We start from the raw sequence: 18852 nt of genomic DNA, 5'->3' as shown, positions 1-18852 counted from the left end.
ATGGGCAGATGAGGCTGAGCAACAGCTTTCCAGGCTAGCTCTTTCTGCCTGCGAGCTATCTGCAGACGTTCGCATTTTCGGAGTAGGGCTGCCGGAGGCGCCTGGCACAGAACACCTAAGCTACGTTTGAAGTTTGAGGGGACAACACAAGCAAGCAGACCCAGTCTCTGTGCCTCTGTGCGAGCAGTGCCATGGGCAGATGAGGCTGAGCAACAGCTTTCCAGGCTAGCTCTTTCTGCCTGCGAGCTATCTGCAGACGTTTGCATTTTCGGAGCAGGGCTGCCGGAGGCGCCCGGCACGGACCACCTAAGCTACGTTTGAAGTTTGAGGGGGCAAGACAAGCAAGCAGCCCCAGTCTCTGTGTCTCTGTGCGAGCAGTGCCGTGGGCAGATGAGGCTGAGCAACAGCTTTCCAGGCTAGCTCTTTCTGCCTGCGAGCTATCTGCAGACGTTCGCATTTTCAGAGCAGGACTGCCAGAGGATCCCGGCACGGAATACCAAATTTACGCTTTGAAGTTTGAGGGGGCAAGACAAGCAAGCAGCCCCAGTCTCTGTGCCTCTGTGCGAGCAGTGCCATGGGCAGATGAGGCTGAGCAACAGCTTTCCAGGCTAGCTCTTTCTGCCTGCGAGCTATCTGCAGATGTTCGCATTTTCAGAGCAGGACTGCCAGAGAATCCCGTCACGGAATACCAAATTTATGTTTGAGGTTTGAGGGGGCAAGACAAGCAAGCAGCCCCAGTCTCTGTGCCTCTGTGCGAGCAGTGCCATGGGCAGATGAGGCTAAGCAACAGCTTTCCAGGCTAGCTCTTTCTGCCTACGAGCTATTTGCAGACGTTCGCATTTTCAGAGCAGGGCTGCCGGAGGATCCCGGCACAGAGCACCTAAGCTACGTTTGAAGTTTGAGTTGACAAGACAAGCAAGCAGCCCCAGTCTCTGTGACTCTGTGCGAGCAGTGCCATGGGCAGATGAGGCTTAGCAACAACTTTCCAGGCTAGATCTTTCTACCTGCCAGCTATCTGCAAACGTTCGCATTTTCGGAGCAGGGCTGCTGGAGGCGCCTGGCACAGAACACCTAAGCTACGTTTGAAGTTTGAGGGGACAAGACAAGCAAGCAGCCCCAGTCTCTGTGCCTCTGTGCGAGCAGTGCCATGGGCAGATGAGGCTGAGCAACAGCTTTCCAGGCTAGCTCTTTCTGCCTGCGAGCTATCTGCAGACGTTCGCATTTTTGGAGCAGGGCTGCCGGAGGCGCCTGGCACAGACCACCTAAGATACGTTTGAAGTTTGAGGGGACAAGACAAGCAAGCAGCCCCAGTCTCTGTGCCTCTGTGCGAGCAGTGCCATGGGCAGATGAGGCTGAGCAACAGCTTTCCAGGCTAGCACTTTCTAGCTGCGAGCTATCTGCAGACGTTCGCATTTTCGGAGCAGGGCTCCCCGAGGCACCCAGCACAGACCACCTAAGCTACGTTTGAAGTTTGAGGGGACAAGACAAGCAAGCAGCCCCAGTCTCTGTGCCTCTGTGCGAGCAGTGCCATGGACAGATGAGGCTGAGCAACAGCTTTCCAGGCTAGCTCTTTCTGCCTGCGAGCTATCTGCAGACGTTCGCATTTTCGGAGCAGGGCTGCCGGAGGCGCCCGGCACGGACCACCTAAGCTACGTTTGAAGTTTGAGGGGGCAAGACAAGCAAGCAGCCCCAGTCTCTGTGCCTCTGTGCGAGCAGTGCCATGGGCAGATGAGGCTGAGCAACAGTTTTCCAGGCTAGCTCTTTCTGCCTGTGAGCTATCTGCAGACGTTCGCATTTTCAGAGCAGGACTGGCAGAGGATCCCGGCACGGAATACCATATTTACGTTTGAAGTTTGAGGGGGCAAGACAAGCAAGCAGCCCCAGTCTCTGTGCCTCTGTGCGAGCAGTGCCATGGGCAGATGAGGCTAAGCAACAGCTTTCCAGGCTAGCTCTTTCTGTCTACGAGCTATTTGCAGACGTTCGCATTTTCAGAGCAGGACCGCCAGAGTATCGCAGCACGGAATACAAAATTTATGTTTGAGGTTTGAGGGGGCAAGACAAGCAAGCAGACCCAGTCTCTGTGCCTCTGTGCGAGCAGTGCCATGGGCAGATGAGGCTGAGCAACAGGTTTCCAGGCTAGCTTTTCCTGCCTGCGAGCTATCTGCAGATGTTCGCATTTTCAGAGCAGGGCTGCCGCAAGCACCCGGCACGGACCTCCTAAGCTACGTTTGAAGTTTAAGGGGACAAGACAAGCAAGCAGCCCCAGTCTCTGTGCCTCTGTGCAAGCAGTACCATGGGCAGATGAGGCTGAGCAACAGCTTTCCAGGCTAGCTCTTTCTGCCTGCGAGCTATCTGCAGACGTTCGTATTTTCAGAGCAGGACTGCCAGAGAATCCCGGCACGGAATACCAAATTTATGTTTGAGGTTTGAGGGGGCAAGACAAGCAAGCAGCCCCAGTCTCTGTGCCTCTGTGCGAGCAGTGCCATGGGCAGATGAGCCTGAGCAACAGCTTTCCAGGCTAGCTCTTTCTGCATGCGACCTATCTACAGACGTTCGCATTTTCAGAGCAGGGCTGCCGGAGGATCCCGGCACAGACCACCAAAGCTACGTTTGAAGTTTGAGTTTACAAGACAAGCAAGCAGCCCCAGTCTCTGTGACTCTGTGCGAGCAGTGCCATGGGCAGATGAGGCTGAGCAACAACTTTCCAGGCTAGCTCTTTCTGGCTGCCAGCTATCTGCAAACGTTCGCATTTTCGGAGCAGGGCTGCCGAAGGCGCCCGGCACAGAACACCTAAGCTACGTTTGAAGTTTGAGGGGACAAGACAAGCAAGCAGCCCCAGTCTCTGTGCCTCTGTGCGAGCAGTGCCATGGGCAGATGAGGCTGAGCAACAGCTTTCCAGGCTAGCTCTTTCTGCCTGCGAGCTATCTGCAGACGTTCGCATTTTCGGAGCAGGGCTCCCAGAGGCACCCAGCACAGACCACCTAAACTACGTTTGAAGTTTGAGGGGACAAGACAAGCAAGCAGCCCCAGTCTCTGTGCCTCTGTGCGAGCAGTGCCATGGGCAGATGAGGCTGAGCAACAGCTTTCCAGGCTAGCTCTTTCTTCCTGCGAGCTATCTGCAGACGTTCGCATTTTCGGAGCAGGGCTGCCGGACGCGCCCGGCACAGACCACCTAAGCTACGTTTGAAGTTTGAGGGGACAAGACAAGCAAGCAGCCCCAGTCTCTGTGCCTCTGTGCGAGCAGTGTCATGGGTAGATGAGGCTGAGCAACAGCTTTCCAGGCTAGCTCTTTCTGCCTGCGAGCTATCTGCAGACGTTCGCATTTTCGGAGCAGGGCTGCCGGAGGCGCCCGGCAAAGGCCAACTAATCTACGTTTGAAGTTTGAGGGGACAAGACAAGCAAGCAGCCCCAGTCTCTGTGCCTCTGTGCGAGCAGTGCCATGGGCAGATGAGGCTGAGGAACAGCTTTCCAGGCTAGCTCTTTCTAGCTGCGAGCTATCTGCAGACGTTCGCATTTTCAGAGCAGGTCTGCCGGAGGCGCCCGGCACAGAACACCTAAGCTACGTTTGAAGTTTAAGGGGACAAGACAAGCAAGCAGTCCCAGTCTCTGTGCCTCTGAGCGAGCAGTGCCATGGGCAGATGAGGCTGAGAAACAGCTTTCCAGGGTAGCTCTTTCTGCCTGCCAGCTATCTGCAGACGTTTGCATTTTCGGAGCAGGGCTGCTGGAGGCGCTCGGCACGGACCACCTAAGCTACGTTTGAAGTTTGAGGGGACAAGACAAGCAAGCAGCCCCAGTCTCTGTGCCTCTGTGCGAGCAGTGCCGTGCGCAGATGAGGCTGAGCAACGGCTTTCCAGGCTAGCTCTTTCTGCCTGCCAGCTACCTGAAGACGTTCGCATTTTCGGAGCCGGGCTTCCGGAGGTTCTCGTCACGGACCACCTAAGCTACATTTGATGTTTGAGGGGGCAAGACAAGCAGGCAGCCCCAGTCTCTGTGCCTCTGTGCGAGCAGTGCCATGGGCAGATGAGGCTGAGCAACAGCTTTCCAGGCTAGCTCTTTCTGCCTGCCAGCTATCTGCAGACGTTCGCATTTTCAGAGCAGGACTGCCAGAGGATCCCGGCACGGAATACCAAATTTATGTTTGAGGTTTGAGGGGGCAAGACAAGCAAGCAGCCCCAGTCTCTGTGCCTCTGTGCGAGCAGTGCCATGGGCAGATGAGGCTAAGCAACAGCTTTCCAGGCTAGCTCTTTCTGCCTACGAGCTATTTGCAGACGTTCGCATTTTCAGAGCAGGACTGCCAGAGGATCCCAGCACGGAATACCAAATTTATGTTTGAGGTTTGAGGGGGCAAGACAAGCAACGAGCCCCAGTCTCTGTGCCTCTGTGCGAGCAGTGCCATGGGCAGATGAGGCTGAGCAACAGCTTTCCAGGCGAGCTCTTTCTGCATGCGACCTATCTACAAACGTTCGCATTTTCAGAGCAGGGCTGCCGGAGGATCCCGGCACAGACCACCAAAGATATATTTGAAGTTTGAGTTTACAAGACAAGCAAGCAGCCCCAGTCTCTGTGCCTCTGTGCGAGCAGTGCCATGGGCAGATGAGGCTTAGCAACAACTTTCCAGGCTAGCTCTTTCTGCCTGCGAGCTATCTGCAGACGTTCGCATTTTTGGAGCAGTGCTGCCGGAGGCGCCTGGCACAGACCACCTAAGCTACGTTTGAAGTTTGAGGGGACAAGACAAGCAAGCAGCCCCAGTCTCTGTGCCTCTGTGCGAGCAGTGCCATGGGCAGATGAGGCTGAGCGACAGCTTTACAGGCTAGCTCTTTCTAGCTGCGAGCTATCTGCAGACGTTCGCATTTTCGGAGCAGGGCTCCCAGAGGAACCCAGCACAGACCACCTAAGCTACGTTTGAACTTTGAGGGGACAAGACAAGCAAGCAGCCCCAGTCTCTGTGCCTCTGTGCGAGCAGTGCCATGGGCAGATGAGGCTGAGCAACAGCTTTCCAGGCTAGCTCTTTCTGCCTGCGAGCTATCTGCAGACGTTCGCATTTTCGGAGCAGGGCTGCCGGAGGCTCCCGGCAAAGGCCAACTAAGCTACGTTTGAAGTTTGAGGGGACAAAACAAGCAAGCAGCCCCAGTCTCTGTGCATCTGTGCGAGCAGTGCCGTGCGCAGATGAGGCTGAGCAACGGCTTTCCAGGCTAGCTCTTTCTGCCTGCCAGCTACCTGATGATGTTCACATTTTCGGAGCCGGGCTTCTGGAGGTTCTCGTCACGGACCACCTAAGCTACATTTTATGTTTGAGGGGGCAAGACAAGCAGGCAGCCCCAGTCTCTGTGCCTCTGTGCGAGCAGTGCCATGGGCAGATGAGGCTGAGCAACAGCTTTCCAGGCTAGCACTTTCTAGCTGCGAGCTATCTGCAGACGTTCGCATTTTCGGAGCAGGGCTGCCGGAGGCGCCCGGCACGGACCACCTAAGCTACGTTTGAAGTTTGAGGGGGAAGACAAGCAAGCAGCCCCAGTCTCTGTGCCTCTGTGCGAGCACTGCCATGGGCAGATGAGGCTGAGCAACAGCTTTCCAGGCTAGCACTTTCTAGCTGCGAGCTATCTGCAGACGTTCGCATTTTCGGAGCAGGGCTCCCCGAGGCACCCAGCACAGACCACCTAAGCTACGTTTGAAGTTTGAGGGGACAAGACAAGCAAGCAGTCCCAGTCTCTGTGCCTCTGTGCAAGCAGTACCATGGGCAGATGAGGCTGAGCAACAGCTTTCCAGGCTAGCTCTTTCTGCCTGCCAGCTATCTGCAGACGTTCGCATTTTCAGAGCAGGACTGCCAGAGAATCCCGGCACGGAATACCAAATTTATGTTTGAGGTTTGAGGGGGCAAGACAAGCAAGCAGCCCCAGTCTCTGTGCCTCTGTGCGAGCAGTGCCATGGGCAGATGAGGCTAAGCAACAGCTTTCCAGGCTAGCTCTTTCTGCCTACGAGCTATTTGCAGACGTTCGCATTTTCAGAGCAGGACTGCCAGAGGATCCCAGCACGGAATACCAAATTTATGTTTGAGGTTTGAGGGGGCAAGACAAGCAAGCAGCCCCAGTCTCTGTGCCTCTGTGCGAGCAGTGCCATGGGCATATGAGGCTGAGCAACAGCTTTCCAGGCTAGCTCTTTCTGCATGCGACCTATCTACAGACGTTCGCATTTTCAGAGCAGGGCTGCCGGAGGATCCCGGCACAGACCACCAAAGCTACGTTTGAAGTTTGAGTTTACAAGACAAGCAAGCAGCCCCAGTCTCTGTGACTCTGTGCGAGCAGTGCCATGGGCAGATGAGGCTGAGCAACAGCTTTCCAGGCTAGCTCTTTCTGGCTGCCAGCTATCTGCAAACGTTCGCATTTTCGGAGCAGGGCTGCCGAAGGCGCCCGGCACAGAACACCTAAGCTACGTTTGAAGTTTGAGGGGACAAGACAAGCAAGCAGCCCCAGTCTCTGTGCCTCTGTGCGAGCAGTGCCATGGGCAGATGAGGCTGAGCAACAGCTTTCCAGGCTAGCTCTTTCTAGCTGCGAGCTATCTGCAGACGTTCGCATTTTCGGAGCAGGGCTCCCAGAGGCACCCAGCACAGACCACCTAAGCTACGTTTGAAGTTTGAGGGGACAAGACAAGCAAGCAGCCCCAGTCTCTGTGCCTCTGTGCGAGCAGTGTCATGGGTAGATGAGGCTGAGCAACAGCTTTCCAGGCTAGCACTTTCTGCCTGCGAGCTATCTGCAGACGTTCGCATTTTCGGAGCAGGGCTGCCGGAGGCGCCCGGCAAAGGCCAACTAAGCTACGTTTGAAGTTTGAGGGGACAAGACAAGCAAGCAGCCCCAGTCTCTGTGCCTCTGTGCGAGCAGTGCCATGGGCAGATGAGGCTGAGCAACAGCTTTCCAGGCTAGCTATTTCTGCATGCGAGCTATCTGCAGACGTTCGCATTTTCAGAGCAGGTCTGCCGGAGGCGCCCGGCACAGAACACCTAAGCTACGTTTGAAGTTTAAGGGGACAAGACAAGCAAGCAGTCCCAGTCTCTGTGCCTCTGTGCGAGCAGTGCCATGGGCAGATGAGGCTGAGCAACAGCTTTCCAGGGTAGCTCTTTCTGCCTGCCAGCTATCTGCAGACGTTTGCATTTTCGGAGCAGGGCTGCTGGAGGCGCTCGGCACGGACTACCTAAGCTACGTTTGAAGTTTGAGGGGACAAGACAAGCAAGCAGCCCCAGTCTCTGTGCCTCTGTGCGAGCAGTGCCGTGCGCAGATGAGGATGAGCAACGGCTTTCCAGGCTAGCTCTTTCTGCCTGCCAGCTACCTGAAGACGTTCGCATTTTCGGAGCCGGGCTTCCGGAGGTTCTCGTCACGGACCACCTAAGCTACATTTGATGTTTGAGGGGGCAAGACAAGCAGGCAGCCCCAGTCTCTGTGCCTCTGTGCGAGCAGTGCCATGGGCAGATGAGGCTTAGCAACAACTTTCCAGGCTAGCTCTTTCTGCCTGCGAGCTATCTGCAGACGTTCGCATTTTTGGAGCAGTGCTGCCGGAGGCGCGTGACACAGACCACCTAAGCTACGTTTGAAGTTTGAGGGGACAAGACAAGCAAGCAGCCCCAGTCTCTGTGCCTCTGTGCGAGTAGTGCCATGGGCAGATGAGGCTGAGCGACAGCTTTCCAGGCTAGCTCTTTCTAGCTGCGAGCTATCTGCAGACGTTCGCATTTTCGGAGCAGGGCTCCCAGAGGAACCCAGCACAGACCACCTAAGCTACGTTTGAACTTTGAGGGGACAAGACAAGCAAGCAGCCCCAGTCTCTGTGCCTCTGTGCGAGCAGTGCCATGGGCAGATGAGGCTGAGCAACAGCTTTCCAGGCTAGCTCTTTCTGCCTGCCAGCTACCTGAAGACGTTCGCATTTTCGGAGCCGGGCTTCCGGAGGTTCTCGTCACGGACCACCTAAGCTACATTTGATGTTTGAGGGGGCAAGACAAGCAGGCAGCCCCAGTCTCTGTGCCTCTGTGCGAGCAGTGCCATGGGCAGATGAGGCTGAGCAACAGCTTTCCAGGCTAGCTCTTTCTGCCTACGAGCTATTTGCAGACGTTCGCATTTTCAGAGCAGGACTGCCAGAGGATCCCAGCACGGAATACCAAATTTATGTTTGAGGTTTGAGGGGGCAAGACAAGCAACGAGCCCCAGTCTCTGTGCCTCTGTGCGAGCAGTGCCATGGGCATATGAGGCTGAGCAACAGCTTTCCAGGCTAGCTCTTTCTGCATGCGACCTATCTACAGACGTTCGCATTTTCAGAGCAGGGCTGCCGGAGGATCCCGGCACAGACCACCAAAGATATATTTGAAGTTTGAGTTTACAAGACAAGCAAGCAGCCCCAGTCTCTGTGCCTCTGTGCGAGCAGTGCCATGGGCAGATGAGGCTGAGCAACAGCTTTCCAGGCTAGCTCTTTCTGCCTGCGAGCTATCTGCAGACGTTCGCATTTTTGGAGCAGGGCTGCCGGAGGCGCCCGGCAAAGGCCAACTAAGCTACGTTTGAAGTTTGAGGGGACAAGACAAGCAAGCAGCCCCAGTCTCTGTGCATCTGTGCGAGCAGTGCCGTGCGCAGATGAGGCTGAGCAACGGCTTTCCAGGCTAGCTCTTTCTGCCTGCCAGCTACCTGATGATGTTCACATTTTCGGAGCAGGGCTTCTGGAGGTTCTCGTCACGGACCACCTAAGCTACATTTGATGTTTGAGGGGGCAAGACAAGCAGGCAGCCCCAGTCTCTGTGCCTCTGTGCGAGCAGTGCCAGGGGCAGATGAGGCTGAGCAACAGCTTTCCAGGCTAGCTCTTTCTGCCTGCCAGCTACCTGAAGACGTTCGCATTTTCGGAGCATGGCTGCCGGAGGCGCCCGGCACGGAACACCTAAGAAACGTTTGAAGCTTGAGGGAACAAGACAAGCAAGCAGCCCCAGTCTCTGTGCCTCTGTGCGAGCACTGCCATGGGCAGATGAGGCTGAGCGACAGCTTTCCAGGCTAGCTCTTTCTGCCTGCGAGCTATCTGCAGACGTTCGCATTTTCAGAGCAGGACTGCCAGAGGATCCCGGCACGGAATACCAAATTTATGTTTGAGGTTTGAGGGGGCAAGACAAGCAAGCAGCCCCAGTCTCTGTGCCTCTGTGCGAGCAGTGCCATGGGCAGATGAGGCTGAGCAACAGCTTTACAGGCTAGCTCTTTCTGCCTGCGAGCTATCTGCAGACGTTCGCATTTTCGGAGCAGTGCTGCCAGAGGCGCCTGGCACAGACCACCTAAGCTACGTTTGAAGTTTGAGGGGACAAGACAAGCAAGCAGCCCCAGTCTCTGTGCCTCTGTGCGAGCAGTGCCATGGGCAGATGAGGCTGAGCGACAGCTTTCCAGGCTAGCTCTTTCTAGCTGCGAGCTATCTGCAGACGTTCGCATTTTCGGAGCAGGGCTCCCAGAGGCACCCAGCACAGACCACCTAAGGTACGTTTGAAGTTTGAGGGGGCAAGACAAGCAAGCAGCCCCAGTCTCTGTGCCTCTGTGCGAGCAGTGCCATGGGCAGATGAGGCTAAGCAACAGCTTTCCAGGCTAGCTCTTTCTGCCTACGAGCTATTTGCAGACGTTCGCATTTTCAGAGCAGGACTGCCAGAGGATCCCAGCACGGAATACCAAATTTATGTTTGAGGTTTGAGGGGGCAAGACAAGCAAGCAGCCCCAGTCTCTGTGCCTCTGTGCGAGCAGTGCCATGGGCAGATGAGGCTGAGCAACAGCTTTCCAGGCTAGCTCTTTCTGCATGCGACCTATCTACAGACGTTCGCATTTTCGGAGCAGGGCTGCTGGAGGCGCTCGACACGGACCACCTAAGCTACGTTTGAAGTTTGAGGGGACAAGACAAGCAAGCAGCCCCAGTCTCTGTGCCTCTGTGCGAGCAGTGCCGTGCGCAGATGAGGCTGAGCAACGGCTTTCCAGGCTAGCTCTTTCTCCCTGCCAGCTACCTGAAGACGTTCGCATTTCCGGAGCCGGGCTTCCGGAGGTTCTCGTCACGGACCACCTAAGCTACATTTGATGTTTGAGGGGGCAAGACAAGCAGGCAGCCCCAGTCTCTGTGCCTCTGTGCGAGCAGTGCCATGGGCAGATGAGGCTGAGCAACAGCTTTCCAGGCTAGCTCTTTCTGCCTGCCAGCTACCTGAAGACGTTCGCATTTGCGGAGCATGGCTGCCGGAGGCGCCCGGCACGGAACACCTAAGAAACGTTTGAAGCTTGAGGGGACAAGACAAGCAAGCAGCCCCAGTCTCTGTGCCTCTGTGCGAGCAGTGCCATGGGCAGATGAGGCTGAGCAACAGCTTTCCAGGCTAGCTCTTTCTGCCTGCGAGCTATCTGCAGACGTTCGCATTTTCGGAGCAGGACTGCCAGAGGATCCCAGCACGGAATACCAAATTTATGTTTGAGGTTTGAGGGGGCAAGACAAGCAAGCAGCCCCAGTCTCTGTGCCTCTGTGCGAGCAGTGCCATGGGCAGATGAGGCTGAGCAACAGCTTTCCAGGCTAGCTTTTTCTGCCTGCGAGCTATCTGCAGACGTTCGAATTTTCGGAGCAGGGCTGCCGGAGGCGCCAGGCACGGACCACCTAAGCTACGTTTGAAGTTTGAGGGGGCAAGACAAGCAAGCAGCCCCAGTCTCTGTGCCTCTGTGCGAGCAGTGCCATGGGCAGATGAGGCGGAGCAACAGTTTTCCAGGCTAGCTCTTTCTGCCTGCGAGCTATCTGCAGATGTTCGCATTTTCAGAGCAGCGCTGCCGCAAGCACCCGGCACGGACCACCTAAGCTACGTTTGAAGTTTGAGGGGACAAGACAAGCAAGCAGCCCCAGTCTCTGTGCCTCTGTGCAAGCAGTGCCATGGGCAGACGAGGCTGAGCAACAGCTTTCCAGGCTAGCTCTTTCTTCCTGCGAGCTATCTGCAGACGTTCGCATTTTCGGAGCAGGGCTGCCGGAGGCGCCCGGCAAAGGCCAACTAAGCTACGTTTGAAGTTTGAGGGGACAAGACAAGCAAGCAGTCCCAGTCTCTGTGCCTCTGTGCGAGCAGTGCCAGGGGCAGATGAGGCTGAGCAACAGCTTTCCAGGCTAGCTCTTTCTGCCTGCCAGCTACCTGAAGACGTTCGCATTTTCGGAGCATGGCTGCCGGAGGCGCCCGGCACGGAACACCTAAGAAACGTTTGAAGCTTGAGGGGACAAGACAAGCAAGCAGCCCCAGTCTCTGTGCCTCTGTGCGAGCACTGCCATGGGCAGATGAGTCTGAGCGACAGCTTTCCAGGCTAGCTCTTTCTAGCTGCGAGCTTTCTGCAGACGTTCGCATTTTCGGAGCAGGGCTCCCAGAGGCACCCAGCACAGTCCACCTAAGGTACGTTTGAACTTTAAGGGGACAAGACAAGCAAGCAGTCCCAGTCTCTGTGCCTCTGTGCGAGCAGTGCCATGGGCAGATGAGGCTGAGCAACAGCTTTCCAGGCTAGCTCTTTCTGCCTGCGAGCTATCTGCAGACGTTCGCATTTTCGGAGCAGGACTGCCAGAGGATCCCGGCACAAACCACCTAAGATAAGTTTGAAGTTTGAGGGGGCAAGACAAGCAAGCAGCCCCAGTCTCTGTGCCTCTGTGCGAGCAGTGCCATGGGCAGATGAGGCTAAGCAACAGCTTTCCAGGCTAGCTCTTTCTGCCTACGAGCTATTTGCAGACGTTCGCATTTTCAGAGCAGGACTGCCAGAGGATCCCAGCACGGAATACCAAATTTATGTTTGAGGTTTGAGGGGGCAAGACAAGCAAGCAGCCCCAGTCTCTGTGCCTCTGTGCGAGCAGTGCCATGGGCAGATGAGGCTGAGCAACAGCTTTCCAGGCTAGCTCTTTCTGCATGCGACCTATCTACAGACGTTCGCATTTTCAGAGCAGGGCTGCCGGAGGATCCCGGCACAGACCACCAAAGATACGTTTGAAGTTTGAGTTTACAAGACAAGCAAGCAGCCCCAGTCTCTGTGCCTCTGTGCGAGCAGTGCCATGGGCAGATGAGGCTTAGCAACAACTTTCCAGGCTAGCTCTTTCTGGCTGCCAGCTGTCTGCAAACGTTCGCATTTTCGGAGCAGGGCTGCTGGAGGCGCTCGACACGGACCACCTAAGCTACGTTTGAAGTTTGAGGGGACAAGACAAGCAAGCAGCCCCAGTCTCTGTGCCTCTGTGCGAGCAGTGCCGTGCGCAGATGAGGCTGAGAAACGGCTTTCCAGGCTAGCTCTTTCTCCCTGCCAGCTACCTGAAGACGTTCGCATTTCCGGAGCCGGGCTTCCGGAGGTTCTCGTCACGGACCACCTAAGCTACATTTGATGTTTGAGGGGGCAAGACAAGCAGGCAGCCCCAGTCTCTGTGCCTCTGTGCGAGCACTGCCATGGGCAGATGAGGCTGAGCGACAGCTTTCCAGGCTAGCTCTTTCTGCCTGCGAGCTATCTGCAGACGTTCGCATTTTCAGAGCAGGACTGCCAGAGGATCCCGGCACGGAATACCAAATTTATGTTTGAGGTTTGAGGGGGCAAGACAAGCAAGCAGCCCCAGTCTCTGTGCCTCTGTGCGAGCAGTGCCATGGGCAGATGAGGCTGAGCAACAGCTTTACAGGCTAGCTCTTTCTGCCTGCGAGCTATCTGCAGACGTTCGCATTTTCGGAGCAGTGCTGCCAGAGGCGCCTGGCACAGACCACCTAAGCTACGTTTGAAGTTTGAGGGGACAAGACAAGCAAGCAGCCCCAGTCTCTGTGCCTCTGTGCGAGCAGTGCCATGGGCAGATGAGGCTGAGCGACAGCTTTCCAGGCTAGCTCTTTCTAGCTGCGAGCTATCTGCAGACGTTCGCATTTTCGGAGCAGGGCTCCCAGAGGCACCCAGCACAGACCACCTAAGGTACGTTTGAAGTTTGAGGGGGCAAGACAAGCAAGCAGCCCCAGTCTCTGTGCCTCTGTGCGAGCAGTGCCATGGGCAGATGAGGCTAAGCAACAGCTTTCCAGGCTAGCTCTTTCTGCCTACGAGCTATTTGCAGACGTTCGCATTTTCAGAGCAGGACTGCCAGAGGATCCCAGCACGGAATACCAAATTTATGTTTGAGGTTTGAGGGGGCAAGACAAGCAAGCAGCCCCAGTCTCTGTGCCTCTGTGCGAGCAGTGCCATGGGCAGATGAGGCTGAGCAACAGCTTTCCAGGCTAGCTCTTTCTGCATGCGACCTATCTACAGACGTTCGCATTTTCGGAGCAGGGCTGCTGGAGGCGCTCGACACGGACCACCTAAGCTACGTTTGAAGTTTGAGGGGACAAGACAAGCAAGCAGCCCCAGTCTCTGTGCCTCTGTGCGAGCAGTGCCGTGCGCAGATGAGGCTGAGCAACGGCTTTCCAGGCTAGCTCTTTCTCCCTGCCAGCTACCTGAAGACGTTCGCATTTCCGGAGCCGGGCTTCCGGAGGTTCTCGTCACGGACCACCTAAGCTACATTTGATGTTTGAGGGGGCAAGACAAGCAGGCAGCCCCAGTCTCTGTGCCTCTGTGCGAGCAGTGCCATGGGCAGATGAGGCTGAGCAACAGCTTTCCAGGCTAGCTCTTTCTGCCTGCCAGCTACCTGAAGACGTTCGCATTTGCGGAGCATGGCTGCCGGAGGCGCCCGGCACGGAACACCTAAGAAACGTTTGAAGCTTGAGGGGACAAGACAAGCAAGCAGCCCCAGTCTCTGTGCCTCTGTGCGAGCAGTGCCATGGGCAGATGAGGCTGAGCAACAGCTTTCCAGGCTAGCTCTTTCTGCCTGCGAGCTATCTGCAGACGTTCGCATTTTCGGAGCAGGACTGCCAGAGGATCCCAGCACGGAATACCAAATTTATGTTTGAGGTTTGAGGGGGCAAGACAAGCAAGCAGCCCCAGTCTCTGTGCCTCTGTGCGAGCAGTGCCATGGGCAGATGAGGCTGAGCAACAGCTTTCCAGGCTAGCTTTTTCTGCCTGCGAGCTATCTGCAGACGTTCGAATTTTCGGAGCAGGGCTGCCGGAGGCGCCAGGCACGGACCACCTAAGCTACGTTTGAAGTTTGAGGGGGCAAGACAAGCAAGCAGCCCCAGTCTCTGTGCCTCTGTGCGAGCAGTGCCATGGGCAGATGAGGCGGAGCAACAGTTTTCCAGGCTAGCTCTTTCTGCCTGCGAGCTATCTGCAGATGTTCGCATTTTCAGAGCAGCGCTGCCGCAAGCACCCGGCACGGACCACCTAAGCTACGTTTGAAGTTTGAGGGGACAAGACAAGCAAGCAGCCCCAGTCTCTGTGCCTCTGTGCAAGCAGTGCCATGGGCAGACGAGGCTGAGCAACAGCTTTCCAGGCTAGCTCTTTCTTCCTGCGAGCTATCTGCAGACGTTCGCATTTTCGGAGCAGGGCTGCCGGAGGCGCCCGGCAAAGGCCAACTAAGCTACGTTTGAAGTTTGAGGGGACAAGACAAGCAAGCAGTCCCAGTCTCTGTGCCTCTGTGCGAGCAGTGCCAGGGGCAGATGAGGCTGAGCAACAGCTTTCCAGGCTAGCTCTTTCTGCCTGCCAGCTACCTGAAGACGTTCGCATTTTCGGAGCATGGCTGCCGGAGGCGCCCGGCACGGAACACCTAAGAAACGTTTGAAGCTTGAGGGGACAAGACAAGCAAGCAGCCCCAGTCTCTGTGCCTCTGTGCGAGCACTGCCATGGGCAGATGAGTCTGAGCGACAGCTTTCCAGGCTAGCTCTTTCTAGCTGCGAGCTTTCTGCAGACGTTCGCATTTTCGGAGCAGGGCTCCCAGAGGCACCCAGCACAGTCCACCTAAGGTACGTTTGAACTTTAAGGGGACAAGACAAGCAAGCAGTCCCAGTCTCTGTGCCTCTGTGCGAGCAGTGCCATGGGCAGATGAGGCTGAGCAACAGCTTTCCAGGCTAGCTCTTTCTGCCTGCGAGCTATCTGCAGACGTTCGCATTTTCGGAGCAGGACTGCCAGAGGATCCCGGCACAAACCACCTAAGATAAGTTTGAAGTTTGAGGGGGCAAGACAAGCAAGCAGCCCCAGTCTCTGTGCCTCTGTGCGAGCAGTGCCATGGGCAGATGAGGCTAAGCAACAGCTTTCCAGGCTAGCTCTTTCTGCCTACGAGCTATTTGCAGACGTTCGCATTTTCAGAGCAGGACTGCCAGAGGATCCCAGCACGGAATACCAAATTTATGTTTGAGGTTTGAGGGGGCAAGACAAGCAAGCAGCCCCAGTCTCTGTGCCTCTGTGCGAGCAGTGCCATGGGCAGATGAGGCTGAGCAACAGCTTTCCAGGCTAGCTCTTTCTGCATGCGACCTATCTACAGACGTTCGCATTTTCAGAGCAGGGCTGCCGGAGGATCCCGGCACAGACCACCAAAGATACGTTTGAAGTTTGAGTTTACAAGACAAGCAAGCAGCCCCAGTCTCTGTGCCTCTGTGCGAGCAGTGCCATGGGCAGATGAGGCTTAGCAACAACTTTCCAGGCTAGCTCTTTCTGGCTGCCAGCTGTCTGCAAACGTTCGCATTTTCGGAGCAGGGCTGCTGGAGGCGCTCGACACGGACCACCTAAGCTACGTTTGAAGTTTGAGGGGACAAGACAAGCAAGCAGCCCCAGTCTCTGTGCCTCTGTGCGAGCAGTGCCGTGCGCAGATGAGGCTGAGAAACGGCTTTCCAGGCTAGCTCTTTCTCCCTGCCAGCTACCTGAAGACGTTCGCATTTCCGGAGCCGGGCTTCCGGAGGTTCTCGTCACGGACCACCTAAGCTACATTTGATGTTTGAGGGGGCAAGACAAGCAGGCAGCCCCAGTCTCTGTGCCTCTGTGCGAGCAGTGCCATGGGCAGATGAGGCTGAGCAACAGCTTTCCAGGCTAGCTCTTTCTAGCTGCGAGCTATCTGCAGACGTTCGCATTTGCGGAGCATGGCTGCCGGAGGCGCCCGGCACGGAACACCTAAGAAGCGTTTGAAGCTTGAGGGGACAAGACAAGCAAGCAGCCCCAGTCTCTGTGCCTCTGTGCGAGCAGTGCCATGGGCAGATGAGGCTGAGCGACAGCTTTTCAGGCTAGCTCTTTCTAGCTGCGAGCTATCTGCAGACGTTCGCATTTTCGGAGCAGGGCTCCCAGAGGCACCCAGCACAGACCACCTAAGCTACGTTTGAGGTTTGAGGGGGCAAGACAAGCAAGCAGCCCCAGTCTCTGTGCCTCTGTGCGAGCAGTGCCATGGGCAGATGAGGCTGAGCAACAGCTTTCCAGGCTAGCTCTTTCTGCCTGCGAGCTATCTGCAGACGTTCGCATTTTCGGAGCAGGGCTGCCGGAGGCGCCCGGCACGGACCACCTAAGCTACGTTTGAAGTTTGAGGGGGCAAGACAAGCAAGCAGCCCCAGTCTCTGTGCCTCTGCGCGAGCAGTGCCATGGGCAGATGAGGCGGAGCAACAGTTTTCCAGGCTAGCTCTTTCTGCCTGCGAGCTATCTGCAGATGTTCGCATTTTCAGAGCAGCGCTGCCGCAAGCACCCGGCACGGACCACCTAAGCTACGTTTGAAGTTTGAGGTGACAAGACAAGCAAGCAGCCCCAGTCTCTGTGCCTCTGTGCGAGCAGTGCCATGGGCAGATGAGGCTGAGCAACAGCTTTCCAGGCTAGCTTTTTCTGCCTGCGAGCTATCTGCAGACGTTCGCATTTTCGGAGCAGGGCTGCCGGAGGCGCCTGGCACAGACCACCTAAGCTACGTTTGAAGTTTGAGGGGGCAAGACAAGCAAGCAGCCCCAGTCTCTGTGCCTCTGTGCGAGCAGTGCCATGGGCAGATGAGGCTGAGCAACAGTTTTCCAGGCTAGCTCTTTCTGCCTGCGAGCTATCTGCAGATGTTCGCATTTTCAGAGCAGCCCTGCCGCAAGCACCCGGCACGGACCACCTAAGCTAAGTTTGAAGTTTGAGGGGACAAGACAAGCAAGCAGCCCCAGTCTCTGTGCCTCTGTGCAAGCAGTGCCATGGGCAGATGAGGCTGAGCAACAGCTTTCCAGGCTAGCTCTTTCTGCCTGCGAGCTATCTGCAGACGTTCGCATTTTCGGAGCAGGGCTGCCGGAGGCGCCCGGCACAGAACACCTAAGCTACGTTTGAAGTTTGAGGGGACAAGACAAGCAAGCAGCCCCAGTCTCTGTGCCCCTGTGCGAGCAGTGCCATGGGCAGATTAGGCTGAGCAACGGCTTTCCAGGCTAGCTCTTTCTGCCTGCCAGCTACCTGAAGACGTTCGCATTTTCGGAGCCGGGCTTCCGGAGGTTCTCGTCACGGACCACCTAAGCTACATTTGATGTTTGAGGGGGCAAGACAAGCAGGCAGCTCCAGTCTCTGTGACTCTGTGCGAGCAGTTCCAGGGGCAGATGAGGCTGAGCAACAGCTTTCCAGGCTAGCTCTTTCTGCCTTCCAGCTACCTGAAGACGTTCGCATTTTCGGAGCATGGCTGCCGGAGGCGCCCGGCACGGAACACCTAAGAAACGTTTGAAGCTTGAGGGGACAAGACAAGCAAGCAGCCCCAGTCTCTGTGCCTCTGTGCGAGCACTGCCATGGGCAGATGAGGCTGAGCGACAGCTTTCCAGGCTAGCTCTTTCTGCCTGCCAGCTATCTGCAGACGTTCGCATTTTCAGAGCAGGACTGCCAGAGGATCCCGGCACAGACCACCTAAGCTACGTTTGAAGTTTGAGGGGGCAAGACAAGCAAGCAGCCCCAGTCTCTGTGCCTCTGTGCGAGCAGTGCCATGGGCAGATGAGGCTGAGCAACAGTTTTCCAGGCTAGCTCTTTCTGCCTGCGAGCTATCTGTAGATGTTCGCATTTTCAGAGCAGCCCTGCCGCAAGCACCCGGCACGGACCACCTAAGCTACGTTTGAAGTTTGAGGGGACAAGACAAGCAAGCAGCCCCAGTCTCTGTGCCTCTGTGCAAGCAGTGCCATGGGCAGATGAGGCTGAGCAACAGCTTTCCAGGCTAGCTCTTTCTGCCTGCGAGCTATCTGCAGACGTTCGCATTTTCGGAGCAGGGCTGCCGGACGCGCCCGGCACAGACCACCTAAGCTACGTTTGAAGTTTGAGGGGACAAGACAAGCAAGCAGCCCCAGTCTCTGTGCCTCTGTGCGAGCAGTGTCATGGGTAGATGAGGCTGAGCAACAGCTTTCCAGGCTAGCTCTTTCTGCCTGCGAGCTATCTGCAGACGTTCGCATTTTCGGAGCAGGGCTGCAGGAGGCTCCCGGCACGGACCACCTAAGCTACGTTTGAAGTTTGAGGGGGCAAGACAAGCAAGCAGCCCCAGTCTCTGTGCCTCTGTGCGAGCAGTGCCATGGGCAGATGAGGCTGAGCAACAGCTTTCCAGGCTAGCTCTTTCTGCCTGCGAGCTATCTGCAGACGTTCGCATTTTCGGAGCAGGACTGCCGAAGGCCCCCTGTACGGACGCCCAAATATACGTTTGAAGTTTGAGGGGGCAAGACAAGCAAGCAGCCCCAGTCTCTGTGCCTCTGTGCGAGCAGTGCCATGGGCAGATGAGGCTGAGCAACAGCTTTCCAGGCTAGCTCTTTCTGCCTGCGAGCTATCTGCAGACGTTCGCATTTTCAGAGCAGTACTGCCAGAGAATCCCAGCACGGAATACCAAATTTATGTTTGAGGTTTGAGGGGGCAAGACAAGCAAGCAGCCCCAGTCTCTGTGCCTCTGTGCGAGCAGTGCCATGGGCAGATGAGGCTGAGCAAGAGCTTTCCAGGCTAGCTCTTTCTGCCTGCGAGCTATCTGCAGACTTTCGCATTTTCGGAGCAGGGCTGCCGGAGGCGCCCGGCAAGGACCACCTAAGCTACGTTTGAAGTT

This window comes from Opisthocomus hoazin, chromosome 13 (genome assembly GCF_030867145.1).
Source record: "Opisthocomus hoazin isolate bOpiHoa1 chromosome 13, bOpiHoa1.hap1, whole genome shotgun sequence".
NCBI classification, from domain to species: Eukaryota; Metazoa; Chordata; class Aves; order Opisthocomiformes; family Opisthocomidae; genus Opisthocomus; species Opisthocomus hoazin.
This window is presented reverse-complemented; position numbering follows the sequence as displayed.